This window comes from Schistocerca piceifrons, chromosome X, assembly GCF_021461385.2.
Source record: "Schistocerca piceifrons isolate TAMUIC-IGC-003096 chromosome X, iqSchPice1.1, whole genome shotgun sequence".
NCBI lineage: Eukaryota > Metazoa > Arthropoda > Insecta > Orthoptera > Acrididae > Schistocerca > Schistocerca piceifrons.
The window spans coordinates 761,206,765-761,221,653 of NC_060149.1; positions in this window are offsets into that span (position 1 = coordinate 761,206,765).

The following is a 14,889-nucleotide window of genomic DNA, read 5'->3' on the forward strand; positions in this document are numbered from 1 at the left end:
AGTATTCATCCTTGCCCTCCCACAGGAGGATGGTGGAGTGGGCTTATTCCATGTGCCAGACAGAGTTATGGCACTTTTTGTTAACTCCCGACTGAAAGTCTGGCGTCGCTGCCTGACGAACCTGATCGGACTGTTTTTGCATGAATGCACGCCAGTCTCCAGGTCAGTCCCAGTCATGCTGTAAGACATTACAACCCCCTTTTATCACTTTCGACACTTCTTTCTTGAATTAAGTTACATCCTGCACTCCTTACCCCTTTATGTATACTCTGGACAAAGACTGTAGATGACACATTACAACTTTGTCGATCCCCCAACTTCATTGAACACGTTTCCCCAGGTCACATGTCGTCGTGTGTGATAAGCGCAACACGCTGGTTATATTGATATCAGCGTCCAGTCCACCTGGCATATCACCATCAATGGCAAACAGGTCAACCAGTTTCATTTGCACCACATCCGCCTCACTGCACACCCACCTGCGTTTACTGTGGTGTGGAGGACACAGACGCTCCTCAGTTCTCATGTGGTCCATTGTCTGACGTCTGGAGGCTCGTGCAGCATATCTTAGCTTTCCTTACCCAACAGACACCTGCTCAGATCATTTTCCTGTTGCTTTTATTCCTGGATGTGATTCACTACCCTGCACCAAAAGCTATTGCTGTGAATTGGATACGCTGCCATACGGTCCGCTACATTTTTGGCCCTGACGAGAATTCAGAACTAGGTTACTGGACGTACCCTAACGATCGACACTGTACACTTGTTCACAACCCCAGATACAACATGTTCTTTTCCAGTTTTCTACGGAGCGCCTTTCATGACCCGCCCTCCAGCCGAAACGCCCAAGCCATGAGATGCTGATACCTTTTCCCCGAAATGATGTTCTGAAGCCACTACAAACAGAATCTCCATTAAATTTTCGAGAAGACACATTTGGACGTTCCGCCAATCAGAAGGCGTTAGTGACTCCTGGAATTCTGGTACATAGACTAATTTAATTTAAAACATTTAAAAATAAAAAAAAAGTAAATAAGTAAAAGAAAATAAAAATATATATACAGGGTATTCCATTGATTGTGACCGGTCCAAATATCTCACGAAATAAGCGTCAAACGAAAAAACTGCAAAGAACGAAGCTTGTCTTGCTTGAAGGGGGAAACCAGATGGCACTATGGTTGGCCCGCTAGATGGCGCTGCCATAGGTCAAACGGATATCAACTGCGTTTGTTTAAATAGGAACCCCCATTTTTTATTGCATATTCGTGTAATATGTAAAGAAATATGAATGTTTTAGTTGAACCACTTTTTTCGCTTTGTGATAGATGGTGCTGTAATAGTCACAAACATATGGCTCACAATTTTAGACGAACATTTGAGAACAGGTAGGTTTTTTAAATTAAAATACAGAACGTAGGTACGTTTGAACATTTTATTTCGGTTCTTCCAATGTGATACATGTACCTTTGTGAACTTATCATTTCTGAGAATGCATGCTGTTACAGCGTGATTACCTGTAAATACCACATTAATGCAATAAATGCTCAAAATGAAGTCGATCAACCTCAATGCATTTGGCAATGCGTGTAACGACATTCCTCTCAACAGCGAGTAGTTCGCCTTCCGTAATTTCACACACGCATTGACAATGCGCTGACGCATGATGTCAGGCGTTGTCGGTGGATCACGGTAGCAAATATCCTTCAGCTTCCCCACAGAAAGAAATCCGGGGACGTCAGATCCTGTGAACGTACGGGCCATGGTATGATGCTTCGACAACCAATCCACCTGTCATGAAACATGCTATTCAATACCGCTTCAACCGCACGCGAGCTATGTGCCGGACATCCATTATGTTGGAAGTACATCGTCATTCTGTCATGCAGTGAAACATCTTGTAGTAACATCGGTAGAACATTATGTAGGAAATCAGCATACATTGCACCATTTAGATTGTCATCGATAAAATAGGGGCCAATTATCCTTCCTCCCATAATGCCGCACCATACATTAACCCGCCAGGGTCACTGATGTTCCACTTGTCGCCGCCATTGTGGATTTTCCGCTGCCCAATAGTGTATATTATGCCGATTTACGTTACCGCTGTTGGTGAATGACGCTTCGTCGCCAAATAGAACGCGTGCAAATATCTGTCATTGTCCCGTAATTTCTCTTCTGCCCAGTGGCAGAACTGTACACGACGTTCAAAGTCGTCACCATGCAATTCCTGGCGCATAGAAATATGGTACGTGTGCAATCGATGTTGATGCAGCATTCTCAACACCGACGTTTTTGAGATTCCCGATTCTCGCGCAATTTGTCTGCTACTGATGTGCGGATTAGCAAAATGGCTCTGAGCACTATGGGACTTAACTTCTGAGGTCATCAGTCCCCTAGAACGTAGAACTACTTAAACCTAACTAACCTAAGGACACCACACACATCCATGCCTGAAGCAGGATTCGAACCTGCGACCGTAGCGGTTGCGCGGCTCCAGACTGTAGCGCCCAGAACCGCTCGGCCACTCCGGCCGGCGCGGATTAGCCACAACAGCAGCTAAAACACCTACTTGGGCATCATCATTTATTGCAGGTCGTGATTGACGTTTCACATGTGGCTGAACACTTCCTGTATCCTTAAATAACGTAACTATCTGGCGAACGGTCCGGACACTTGGATGAAGTCGTCTAGGATACCGAGCAGTATGCATAGCACACGCCCGTTGGGCATTTTGATCACAATAGCCATACATTAACACGATATAGACCTTTTCTGCAATTGGTAAACGGCCCTTTTCAACGCTAGTAATGTATCACGAAGCAAATACTGTCCACACTGGCGGAATGTTATATGATACCACGTACTTATACGTTTGTGACTACTACAGTGCCATCTATCACAAAGCGAAAAAAATGGTCCAACTAAAACATTCATAATTCTTTATGTACTACACGAATAAGTAATTAAAATGGGGGTTCCTATTTTTAAAAAAACCAGTTGATGTCCGTTTGACCTAGGGCAGCGGGCCAACCATAGCGCCATCTGGTTTTCCCCTTCAAGCTAGACGAGTTTCGTTCATTGAAGTTTTTTCGTTTGACGCTTATTTCGTGAGATATTTGGCCCGGACATTATCAATGGACCACCCTGTATCTAAGCATAAAGACAACAAAAAATAACATAAAAATGCAATAAAATAAACGAACTAAAACAAGCCCATACACAACTACTTTCATTTTCATCGCTACTCTCTATGTTCTTCCCCCTTACTTTTTTCTTTTCCTACACCCTTGTAGTAATAGGTTAGTTGTTTTGGGATAGGCCTAGATAGGCGCCAACGCCTGAAGAGGTGCATTTTTTTTTGTTAGTGATAAGTGGCGATGGCAAGTAGATATTTTTGTAGTTTTCCCTTTCTTGTCCAGGGGCAAAAAAGAAAACAAAAAAAGAAGGTGGCCCAGTTGTTACCACAACTGCCTAATAAGCAGGAGATCCCTTGTTGAAACCGAGTCTGGCACACACTTTCGCTCATTACCACTGAATCAACATTAAGTCCCAATTCAGCAGACATCAATAGTTCCTTTTCTTTTCTTTCCTTCTACCCCCTCCACCTTCAGTTTACATAATATTTGTTACAGCTGCGGATTCCACTTAGTGTCTGTCATTTTGGTCATTTCTGAAAGAACAGTCACCATGCGTTCATATAACTGATTCGTATCCATCACCTTCAGTGCAGATGCACAGTTACGCACAACCTTCTGCAGGAATCTCAAAATAGCGAGCATGGAGAACATGGACAGGGACTGCATATAGGTGACACTGAGTGGGAGTGTTGTTTGGCCAGAAGGTGTGCCAAGATAGTCTGTGTCGTCGTGATAAACACTGTGTGCGCGTGGTGCAGTTGTTAATCCAACTGCCTAGTCAGCAGAACATTCCATGTTGACTTTTTCAGCACATATTTTCGCTCATCGCCTCTGATTCTACATAAATTCCCAATGCAGCTGACACCAAAAGTCCCTTTACCTTCAATTTACGTAATGTGTTTTACAGCTGCAGATCCCGCGTGGTGTCTGTCGTTTTCAGTGTGTCCGAAAGAATGGAGACTATGCATTCATATAACTGATTCACTTGATAGGTAATGAGTCTTCTACCTTCAGTGTGGATGCACAATTACGTTCAACCTTCTGCGGAAATCTAAGAGTAGCGAGCAAGGATGACATGGAGGGGGACTGCAGTTAGGTGGCACTCCATGCCAGTGTGGGTCAGCCGGTATGTGTGCTGAGACAGCCACGCATTCGCGATGAACAATGCGTCTGGGTGGCGCAATTTCTAAAGCAAGTGCCTAGTAAGCAGCTGAGTCTTGGTTTGGCACACATTTTCTTTCATCACTGCTGATTCCGCATAAAGCCCTAATGCAGCTGACATCAATAGTTTCTTTCCTTTCTCTTCTACATAATGTGATTCACAGCTGCGAATTCTATGTAGTGTCTGTTCTTTCAGACATGTCCAAAGCAGTGTCGTAGCGTGAGGGGAGACTTTGAGACTTAGTCTCCCCTGTATTTGTGCTTAAAAAAGATTCAATAGTAATTCATAACAAAAATATAAATAACTTTCTGCTAAGAGCTCTAAATGTGACATCAGTGTTGTAGCCCGCGCCGCACCCTGGGTATTGGCGTATTTGCCTGCTTGAGACTCGACTGCTCTCAGTCTCTGCCTCCCTTCCCTTACCTTCCCTTACGTGGCTGTGTGCGCCTGCGCCCCCTCCACTTCCTCTCTTCCACGAAGACCGGTGCGCTGCACTTGCTAGCAGGCATCGAGACTAGTCTCTGCCGCTTCTATGCAGGATTTTAACACAGAAGTGAACAGTCGCGCGGTTTGTGTTCATAGTCATTCTTGTGAGATGTTAGTGCATAATTTCGTTGTGTCACCAACATGAGTGAGCGAGCTACTGAACACCTTACAGAATTTTTATTAAAAACGCCTTTTTCTACATTAACATACCGTACGAATAAAAGTTCGAATTGAAGGACAAACGACCTACTCCTATACTCAGTGTAGTTTTTAAGTGAAGCCAAACAAAAACTCACTTTTCAGACAGCCTGGTACGAAAAGTATACTTGGCTGACTGCGATTGCAGTTAATAACAGATTATATTGTTATATATGTCTTCTGTTTGGTGGTGAAAAGGAATAGTGCAATGAGGGCATTTGTACAATAAAAAACTTTGACCGGAATGCACCAAAGCACCAGATATCAAAACATCACCTGCAGAACAAAGAATCATTTCTGTTATTGGGCAAAAGTAGAATTGAGAACGCCCTTTCTGAAGCCGCTCGGCTGACAGCAATAAAATACAACGAACAAGTTGTATCCAATAGGAGAATATTGGCTTGTATTATTCAGGCAATTGTAATTCTTTGTAAACAAGAACTAACCTTTCGCGGCCATCGAGAGGATGAATCCTCCAGCTACAAAGATAACTATCTGGAATTGTTGGATTTACTAGCTCAAGGAGAGCAGTTAATCCAAGATCATTTGTCATCTCTTCAACCTTTAAAGGAACTTCTCCAGATATACAGAATGATGTAATAGAAATGATAACTCTGGCAGTTAATGAGAAAATAAGGTCTGAAATTCAGAACTGCAATTTCATTTCGATTGAAGCTGATGAAATATTAGACATGTCATGCAAGAGTCAAATGAGTATAATATTCAGATACTGTATTGCAGACAAAATTGAGGAAAGATTCGTTGGATTTTACGATGTTTATGGAGATATAACTGCTTTTTTCAGCAAATCATCAAAACGAACTGTATTGCTAAGAGAAAGGATTTAAACTGCCACATGCAAGCAATACTCGCTGGAACTTTCATTCCAGGGCAGTTCGAACAATATCTAGTCAGTTCTCAGAGCTATATAGTGTTTTAAATTATACAATTGATGATACAGACTCTCAGTGGGACCCTGAATCTTTGAGCTGTGCTGTGAGAATGAAACGACGGATGGATGATCCTACGTTTGTCTACTTGCTTTGTTTCTACCGAGACTGCTTTGTTTATGTTGTTCAATTCTTTAATGTTCTTCAGCCAAAATGTGTCAGTATAACTGCTTGGCACGACGAAATAAGAACTGTTCTGAGAAACTTACGGCAATTAAGAACGGAAACATTCGTTGATGAATGCATTAAATGCAGTTTGTGTTTGAATGGCAACTTATCATTCCGTGACAGTCAAAAGACATCTCTCAGGGCACTAACTTACGAGATACTGCATTTGCAGATTGTTCAGATGGAAAGAAGATTTCAAGCGTTTCCCCAAATTCAATTTGTGAACTTTAGAACGAAAAGTGTTTCTCGAACTATCAAAAAGAATTCCCAAAGTTGAAACTGCTTCAGTTATTAGAACAGTACCCTCTTTTCAAACAAGAACAACTTGAAAATGCACTCTGTAACATATACGCTGATGCGAAAAAACAACCATCTCCAAGAATCCTCTTAAAGTACACTGTCAACAATGATTTAGACCGTGTTTATGAAGAAACAACGAAGTTCCTGCGTTTGGTTTTGATCCTACCTGCAACTACAGCAAGCAGTGAACGAAGCATGAGTACTCTTAAACGAGTGAAGAATTATTCAAGGAATTCAATGTCCAACACCCGGCTGTCGTGTTTGAGCACGTTAGCAATAGAAAAGACACTAATTGGTGAGCTATCCAGTGATCAGATCTTTGTAGACCGAGTTATAGACTCATTTGTGGGAAGAAAAGACAGGCGCATTGCGCTTGTATACAAGAAAATGTAAGTGCTTCTTCTCTTGCTGCTGGAGTTCTACAGATTTGTCATCGTTTCTTGAACAAGTTAGTTATTATTATTATTATTATTATTGTTATTAGTGGCAGCGGTAGTGGTAATAGTAGTAGTTGTTGTTTTATTTGATGCATTTTGTTTCATTTGTTTAAATTATAGTTTATTGTACTATTTTGTCTGCCTATAATAAATATAGTCTCTCCCCAACCTTTACAACCACGCTACGCCACTGGTCCAAAGGAACAGACACCACTCATTCGTATTAACGTCGTACATATCCGTAACGAAAAACGTGACACTAAATGACAGAATGTGTACCAATAATTCTAATTTTCGGTTGCGGGATGAAATTTGCGCCGTATCATTAGTGGATGGTGAATTGTGTCTTGTTTCATGAATTACGGCTACAGTGCTATATGTGATATTTGATTCATATTCATGTGGGACAATTGTGCATGAACTCAAGCTGAATGGCCAGGGAAGCAAGCTGTATAGACAAAACAGCTGCTTCAGGAAGATGGCTACAATTACTATGTTACCGGTACATCAAAAGAGAGATGGGTCTGCACTAATAAAACAATTAGTTACTCCATGTTCGGAAGATGTGCTGAATCCGCAACCCTCTTCCTTTTTTATTGAAGATCGCTCAAGTTGGCATTGAGAACTTTATTGCGTCCACTATTGGTTTCGTATTTTGCAGCAGGCCATTTTTAAGTTCTTCGGAAAAATTTTGTGCAGAGGGACAACGTGGACGCAGTAGTTTCCAATAGCATCTGGAGTGGTTTTCATTAAATGAATGTGAAAACTGTATTTTCTTTCGAGTCCAACGATCGCACAAAATGTTTTTACTTTTCTGACCCTTTACTATCGCAGACTGCTGTCAACTGTTTCAAAATTGCAACCACTCCAGCGGTAGGCCTTTGGTACTCGTGCTGGGACAGGTGCTACTTACGTAACGTAGAACCATGTTTATGGAAATAACTATGTACGCAATGGCTTTGTTTGTCACTGCTTGGGGAGTTCTCTTTTCGTGCAGAAGATTTAAAATCGTTCTCCAATATTTCTTGGGTCAGCCAAGGGACCAAAAGCCTCAAGAAGACACACATCCAAATGAAGAAGAAAAAAGGGAATGAGTTTTTCTTTTAGTACTACGTTATGCAAGGTATGTAGGTCTATAAACAACCGCACAATTGACACAGTCCTATCAGTAAAACATTCTCTGCTGTACTTCTCACTCACATTCAAGTACTCTTCCTGTTTGAAATAGGGCCAGGTAAGTTCACCTAGTTGCAGAAGCTTCAAGGATATGTATTTATGGGATTTCTGTTTACTGCAGATGTTTATGTGTAGTCTCATCATGTATTCATCATGATCTTGGAAGCAGTTTATGACACTAACATCCATCAGTCACAGTTGGAATCCGTCAATTCATACAAATACGTGGGTGTAACTCTTTGTAGTGACATGAAATTAAACGACGACGTAAGCTCACTCATGGGTAAAGCGGGTGGCAGACTTTTGGTTATTGGTAGAATATTAGGGAAATGCAGTAAGTCTACAAAGGAAACTCTAATAGCTTATAAATCACTCGTGTAACCCATCATAGAATATTACTCATGTGTGTGGAACTTGTATACCAAATAGGACTAACAGGCGATAATGAACGTATAGAGATGATGGCAGCAGGAATGGTTACAGATTTGCTTTATCTCTGGATGAATGTCACAGAGATGTTGAAAGAACTGAAATGGCAGATCCTTGAGGATAGACATCAACTAGCCCACAGAAGTCTGCTTACAAAGTTTTGAGAAGAGGCTTTAAATGATGGCCTGAAGAAAATACTACAATCCCTTGCTTATCACACCTATAGTGATCGTTAGGACAAACTTATCGATTAAGTACGGCACACACAGTGGCATTTCAAGAGTCATCCTTCCCACATTACATATGTGAGTGGAACAGTCAAAAGCCCTAGTAACTGGTGTTGGTATGATGGGACATGCCCGATGCCATGCAGTTAGCAGTGGTTTACAGAGTATGAATATACACTCCTGGAAATTGAAATAAGAACACCGTGAATTTATTGTCCCAGGAAGGGGAAACTTTATTGACACATTCCTGGGGTCAGATACATCACATGATCACACTGACAGAACCACAGGCACATAGACACAGGCAACAGAGCATGCACAATGTCGGCACTAGTACAGTGTATATCCACCTTTCGCAGCAATGCAGGCTGCTATTCTCCAATGGAGACGATCGTAGAGATGCTGAATGTAGTCCTGTGGAACGGCTTGCCATGCCATTTCCACCTGGCGCCTCAGTTGGACCAGCGTTCGTGCTGGACGTGCAGACCGCGTGAGACGACGCTTCATCCAGTCCCAAACATGCTCAATGGAGGACAGATCCGGAGATCTTGCTGGCCAGGGTAGTTGACTTACACCTTCTAGAGCACGTTGGGTGGCACGGGATACATGCGGACGTGCATTGTCCTGTTGGAACAGCAAGTTCCCTTGCCGGTCTAGGAATGGTAGAACGATGGGTTCGATGACGGTTTGGATGTACCGTGCACTATTCAGTGTCCCCTCGACGATCACCAGTGGTGTACGGCCAGTGTAGGAGATCGCTCCCCACACCATGATGCCGGGTGTTGGCCCTGTGTGCCTTGGTCGTATGCAGTCCTGATTGTGGCGCTCACCTGCACGGCGCCAAACACGCGTACGACCATCATTGGCACCAAGGCAGAAGCGACTCTCATCGCTGAAGACGACACGTCTCCATTCGTCCCTCCATTCACGCCTGTCGCGACACCACTGGAGGCGGGCTGCACGATGTTGGGGCGTGAGTGGAAGACGGCCTAACGGTGTGCGGGACCGTAGCCCAGCTTCATGGAGACGGTTGCGAATGGTCCTCGCCGATACCCCAGGAGCAACAGTGTCCCTAATTCGCTGGGAAGTGGCAGTGCGGTCCCCTACGGCACTGCGTAGGATCCTATGGTCTTGGCGTGCATCCGTGCGTCGCTGCGGTCCGGTCCCAGGTTGACGGGCACGTGCACCTTCCGCCGACCACTGGCGACAACATCGATGTACTGTGGAGACCTCACGCCCCACGTGTTGAGCAATTCGGCGGTACGTCCACCCGGCCTCCCGCATGCCCACTATACGCCCTCGCTCAAAGTCCGTCAACTGCACATACGGTTCACGTCCACGCTGTCGCGGCATGCTACCAGTGTTAAAGACTGCGATGGAGCTCCGTATGCCACGGCAAACTGGCTGACACTGACGGTGGCGGTGCACAAATGCTGCACAGCTAGCGCCATTCGACGGCCAACACCGCGGTTCCTGGTGTGTCCGCTGTGCCGTGCGTGTGATCATTGCTTGTACAGCCCTCTCGCAGTGTCCGGAGCAAGTATGGTGGGTCTGACACACCGGTGTCAATGTGTTCTTTTTTCCATTTCCAGGAGTGTAGATTTTAGTACCATACAATTCTGCTGCCCATATATAGGTGCAAATTTTAATCTAACTACAGATATTAAATATTATGCCACAACAGGCTCACAGCCAGTTAGATGCAGTGCATCAAAAGCAGAAGAGAACATCATGCATATGTCTTTACACTTATTTGTTTAATTGTTCAGTAATATAAAAAAAAATTATTTTCATTACTGTCTTTGACATGGTACTTAATAATATTTGATCGTGTCAATGGCCACTTTTTGTCATAACAGTACTGCTTCCAACACACCAGGATCCTGCTGCCATTATTGTTTAAAGTTATGATTTACTTTAACTGTTTTGAAAAGTTTTAATTTATTATTGGTATCCAATATCTGTTACGATATTTCGTCCCTTATTTACAATCCAAGAAGTGTGTGGAGTTAGAGCAAATATGGATCATCCTGATCAATATACGAGGTATTTTAAGATCATGAGAATCTATCTTCAGTGAGGGGATAAATGGCATATATAGTTTTCTCTGACCACATACTACCACCACTCATCCTGTCCCAGCTGGCCCTTGCGGCCGAGCTGTTCTAAGCGCTTCAGTCCGGAACCGCGCTGCTGCTAAGGTCACAGGTTCGAATATTGCCTCGGGCATGGATGTGTGTGATGTCCTTAGGTTAGTTAGGTTTAAGTAGTTCTAAGTTTAGGGGGCTGATGGCCTCATACGTTAGGTCCCATAGTGCTCAGAACCATTTGCACTGTTTTTGAACAATCCAGTCCCACACACTTACAAACAAACACACATATTCATTCCTGTTTAAGAAATACACTTTTACATGATAACTCCCTGGCAGACACCATCTCTAATATGCAGCACCATACCTTGCAGACTTGTAACTCTCCATTTTAATAATCTGATATGTGTCATTTACTTCAAAACATTGCTAAAATCATCTTCAACAGCGTTTCAGCTAACACTGAGAAGATAATTTAGCATCCCACTGTCATTGAGTTCATTAGAAAAGGAGTCATAGCTTAGTTGTAGAAGCGTGGAGAAAGAGAACAACTATAGCTTAGATGAAGGATTTCTCAGTGTGAGATACTGACATAGATGTTTGCCCCTAAGTTTCGCCACAGTTACATGTTCTGTCATATTTTAACCAATGGTTGTGGGAAAATGAATGCTAGAAATGTGATTTTATGCCACTCAAAGCTGATGGAAAATCAGATGCTGTCTAATTTGTGTCTTCATTATTGATTTTATAGGCATAATGGTAATGATAAAGGCTACTTTCAACACTTATAGTAGTGGGAGTGAGAGAATTCTTACCAATTTCAGCTATAAGTAGCCTGTAATCAAACCCCATTCTTATCTACTATTGAACAAGTGCACTTCTGACCTAGTGTAGGTGCTGCTAAAGCAATTAATGCAATGTGTTGATGACACTGCCCAAGGAAATGTTCAGAATCTCTGTCAGTTTATTTAATTATCAGCAGTTTCAACTCATTTATTTTTGATGAGACACACCAATTAAACCTTGTAAATGGAGATTTGACTGCAGTTATGTTACATTCATGCTGCTACATGTTCCTTAAGTAGTCCTTCCTAAATAAACTATTGCTATGACACAGTTATGTGCCTTTTACATATGGGGGTGACATTGTTCTTTTATTGGTATAGACTTCCAACACTTCACTGTATGAATTATGACATCTGAATATCTTCCTAATGATAAATGTCCTTCTTTAGCCAGCTAAGGGCAGATTATGAAAGAAATGAATGATAATACCCATCAGTTCAACGTTTAATTGAAATAATTTTATGTTCACATCCCCCAACAATGTGTAATGTGAGGAACTTTAGGATGTTATTGGCATATTCAGTGAAAATTAGTTTTAGAATTTACTGAAACAAATTTATTATAGACAGATAATTGGTCACACTTCCATGCATCTGCTACTAGACATGATTTTTTTTTTCCAGGGAAACAAAAGCATCACCACTAAGACAACCTATTTTCCCATTTCATCTATCCATTATCAGCCTCATCTGGATACATTGTACACTGTGCAGTAATCTGGTAGAGGCTTCATTATCGTTTTCTTAGCAATTTTTCTAATGAAGGATGTTAAAGTAAATAAAAACTGCTTTACGTGTTTTAATATGAACATGACTAATTTGAGAGTGTAGAAATTGCTGCTGATTCTCCAAAACTTTCACAAATACATAGGTTTTTATCATTTCTTTTAACTGTAACTGACCTTAGAAAACCAACTTTATGTGTCAACCTACAGTGAGTTATTTTGTTTTTATTGGTACTCCAAATTGAGAGTCATTTTTATGAAGTGTTCAGCTGAAGTGCATCCTATGATGGAAGTTACTTTTACAGTAGTGGATTTTGTTAGGCACCCATTTTGGAAGTAAATTGACATTACTGACATGTACTGATCAGTCAGAACATTATGACCACCTGCCTAAAAGCCGGTATGTCCACCTTTGGCATTGATAACAACAATGATGCATTGTGGTGTGGAATCAACCAGGCCTTGCTAGATCGCTGGATGGAGCTGGCACCACGTCTGCACACGCAAGTCAACTAATTCCCGTAAATTACTGGAATGGGGTGGGGCGATGTCCTTCGACGCCACGTTCAATCACATCCCGGATGAGTTTGATCGGGCTCAGATCTGGCAAGTTGGGGAGGAGGGCGGGGGGGGGGGGGGGGGCAAGCATGCTAACTGGAAATCGCTACTGTGTTCCTCAGACAACTCTGTCACACTCCTGGCATTGTGACATGTCACATTATCTTGCTGGAAGATGCCACTGCTGTCAGGAAACATCATCCTCATCAAGCAGTGTGCATGGTCTGCAACCAGTGTACGTTAATCCTTGGCCATCATGCACCAGCTCAACTGGACCCATGGATGCCCACATGAATGTACCCCAGAGCATAATGGAGATCTCACCGCCCTGTCTTGATCCTATGGTACAGCTGTCAAGAAGCTGTTCCCCTGGAAGATGACTGATTTGCACCCTCCAATTGGCATGATGAAGAAGGTATCAGGATTCATCTGCATCAGACCTTGTGGCACTCTGCTACTGCCCCACCATCCAGTACCAATCTTCACGTACCTATGTCAGTTTCAGTTGTAGGCATCATGATGTTAACATTGGCACATGTATGTGTCGTCGACTGCAGACTCCCATCATTAGGAGTGTCCAGTGCACTGTGTGTTCAGACACACTTGTATTCTGCCCAGTATTAAAGTCTGATGTTAGTTCCACCACAGTCCACCATGAATCCTGTTTTACGAGTATGCCCAGCCTATGAAATCTGACACCTGTAATGAGGGGTGGTCGCCCAACTGCACAGTGTCTGGACGTGGTTTTACCTTGGTTTTGCCACATGTTGAAGACACTCACCACAGAACTCCTCAAACACCCGGCAAGTTATGAAGTTTCTGAAATGCTCATGCTGAACTTCCAGGCTATCACAATCTGCCTTTGGTCAAACTCAGACAGGTGGTGTGCATTACTCATTCTGAACATGGTCAGCACACTCACTGATACTACATGCACTGTGTGTGTGTCTGACTAGTAGTCATTCCTTGCGCATCACTTTGCTGTCACCTGGAAGGGTTTATATCGATAGTGGGTTATTGGTCATAATGTTCTGGCTAATCAGTGTTAAGGAATTATGTAAATGTTATTCTGGTGCACCATTTGCACTCAATACTTGATGGAAATGGAAATGTCATGTGGCTAGGGCCTCCCGTCGGGTAGACCGTTCGCCTGGTGCAAGGCTTTCTAGTTGACGCCAGTTCGGCAAATTGCGTGTCCTTGGGGATGAAATGATAATGATAAGGACAACACATCACCCAGTCCCTGAGCGGAGAAAATCTCCGACCGACCCGGGAATCGAACCCGGGCCGTTTGGTATGACATTCCGTCGTGCTGACCACTCAGCTACCAAGGGCAGACTACTCAATACTTCATGAAAAATGCAATGTAATGAAAGTATTTTATGACTAGCCTTTCCCCTGTGGCCTTGACCATATATGCATTTTATACATATATTGCATATATTTCCTCCATCCCCCTTCCCACCTCTAACTCTTCATCCTCCTGTCTTTGTGTCCACCTCATTCTCCCTTCCTGCTCCCTCCGTAATTACCTATTCTCTCCTGCTATCTCTCTCTGTCCATCTCCTGCTCTATTCATTTCGACATTCTCCCATGTATGCCCATGTGCATGTATGGCTCCTCTATAACAGGTCAAAAAAGCAGGTCGATACTACTCCCATAACACACCTATCATATGTGAGCGAGACAGCCTACAAATATGGGGCTTGGGAAACCTTTTCGGAAATCATTGTGGACTTCAATATTCCAAGATCCACAGTGTCAAGTGTTTGCTGGCAATACCAAATTTCAGGCATCACCTTTCAGAAAATGCAATTTCCAATGGCCTTCACTTAATGATGGAGAGCAGTGGCTTTTGGGTAGAGTGTCAGCGCTAATCAGACAAGCAACACTGCATTTAAAAAAAAAAAAAAAAAAAAAAAAAAAAAACCCGCAGAATTCAATGTGGAATATATGACAAACGTATCTGTTAGGACAGTGTGGTGAAATTTGCTATTATTG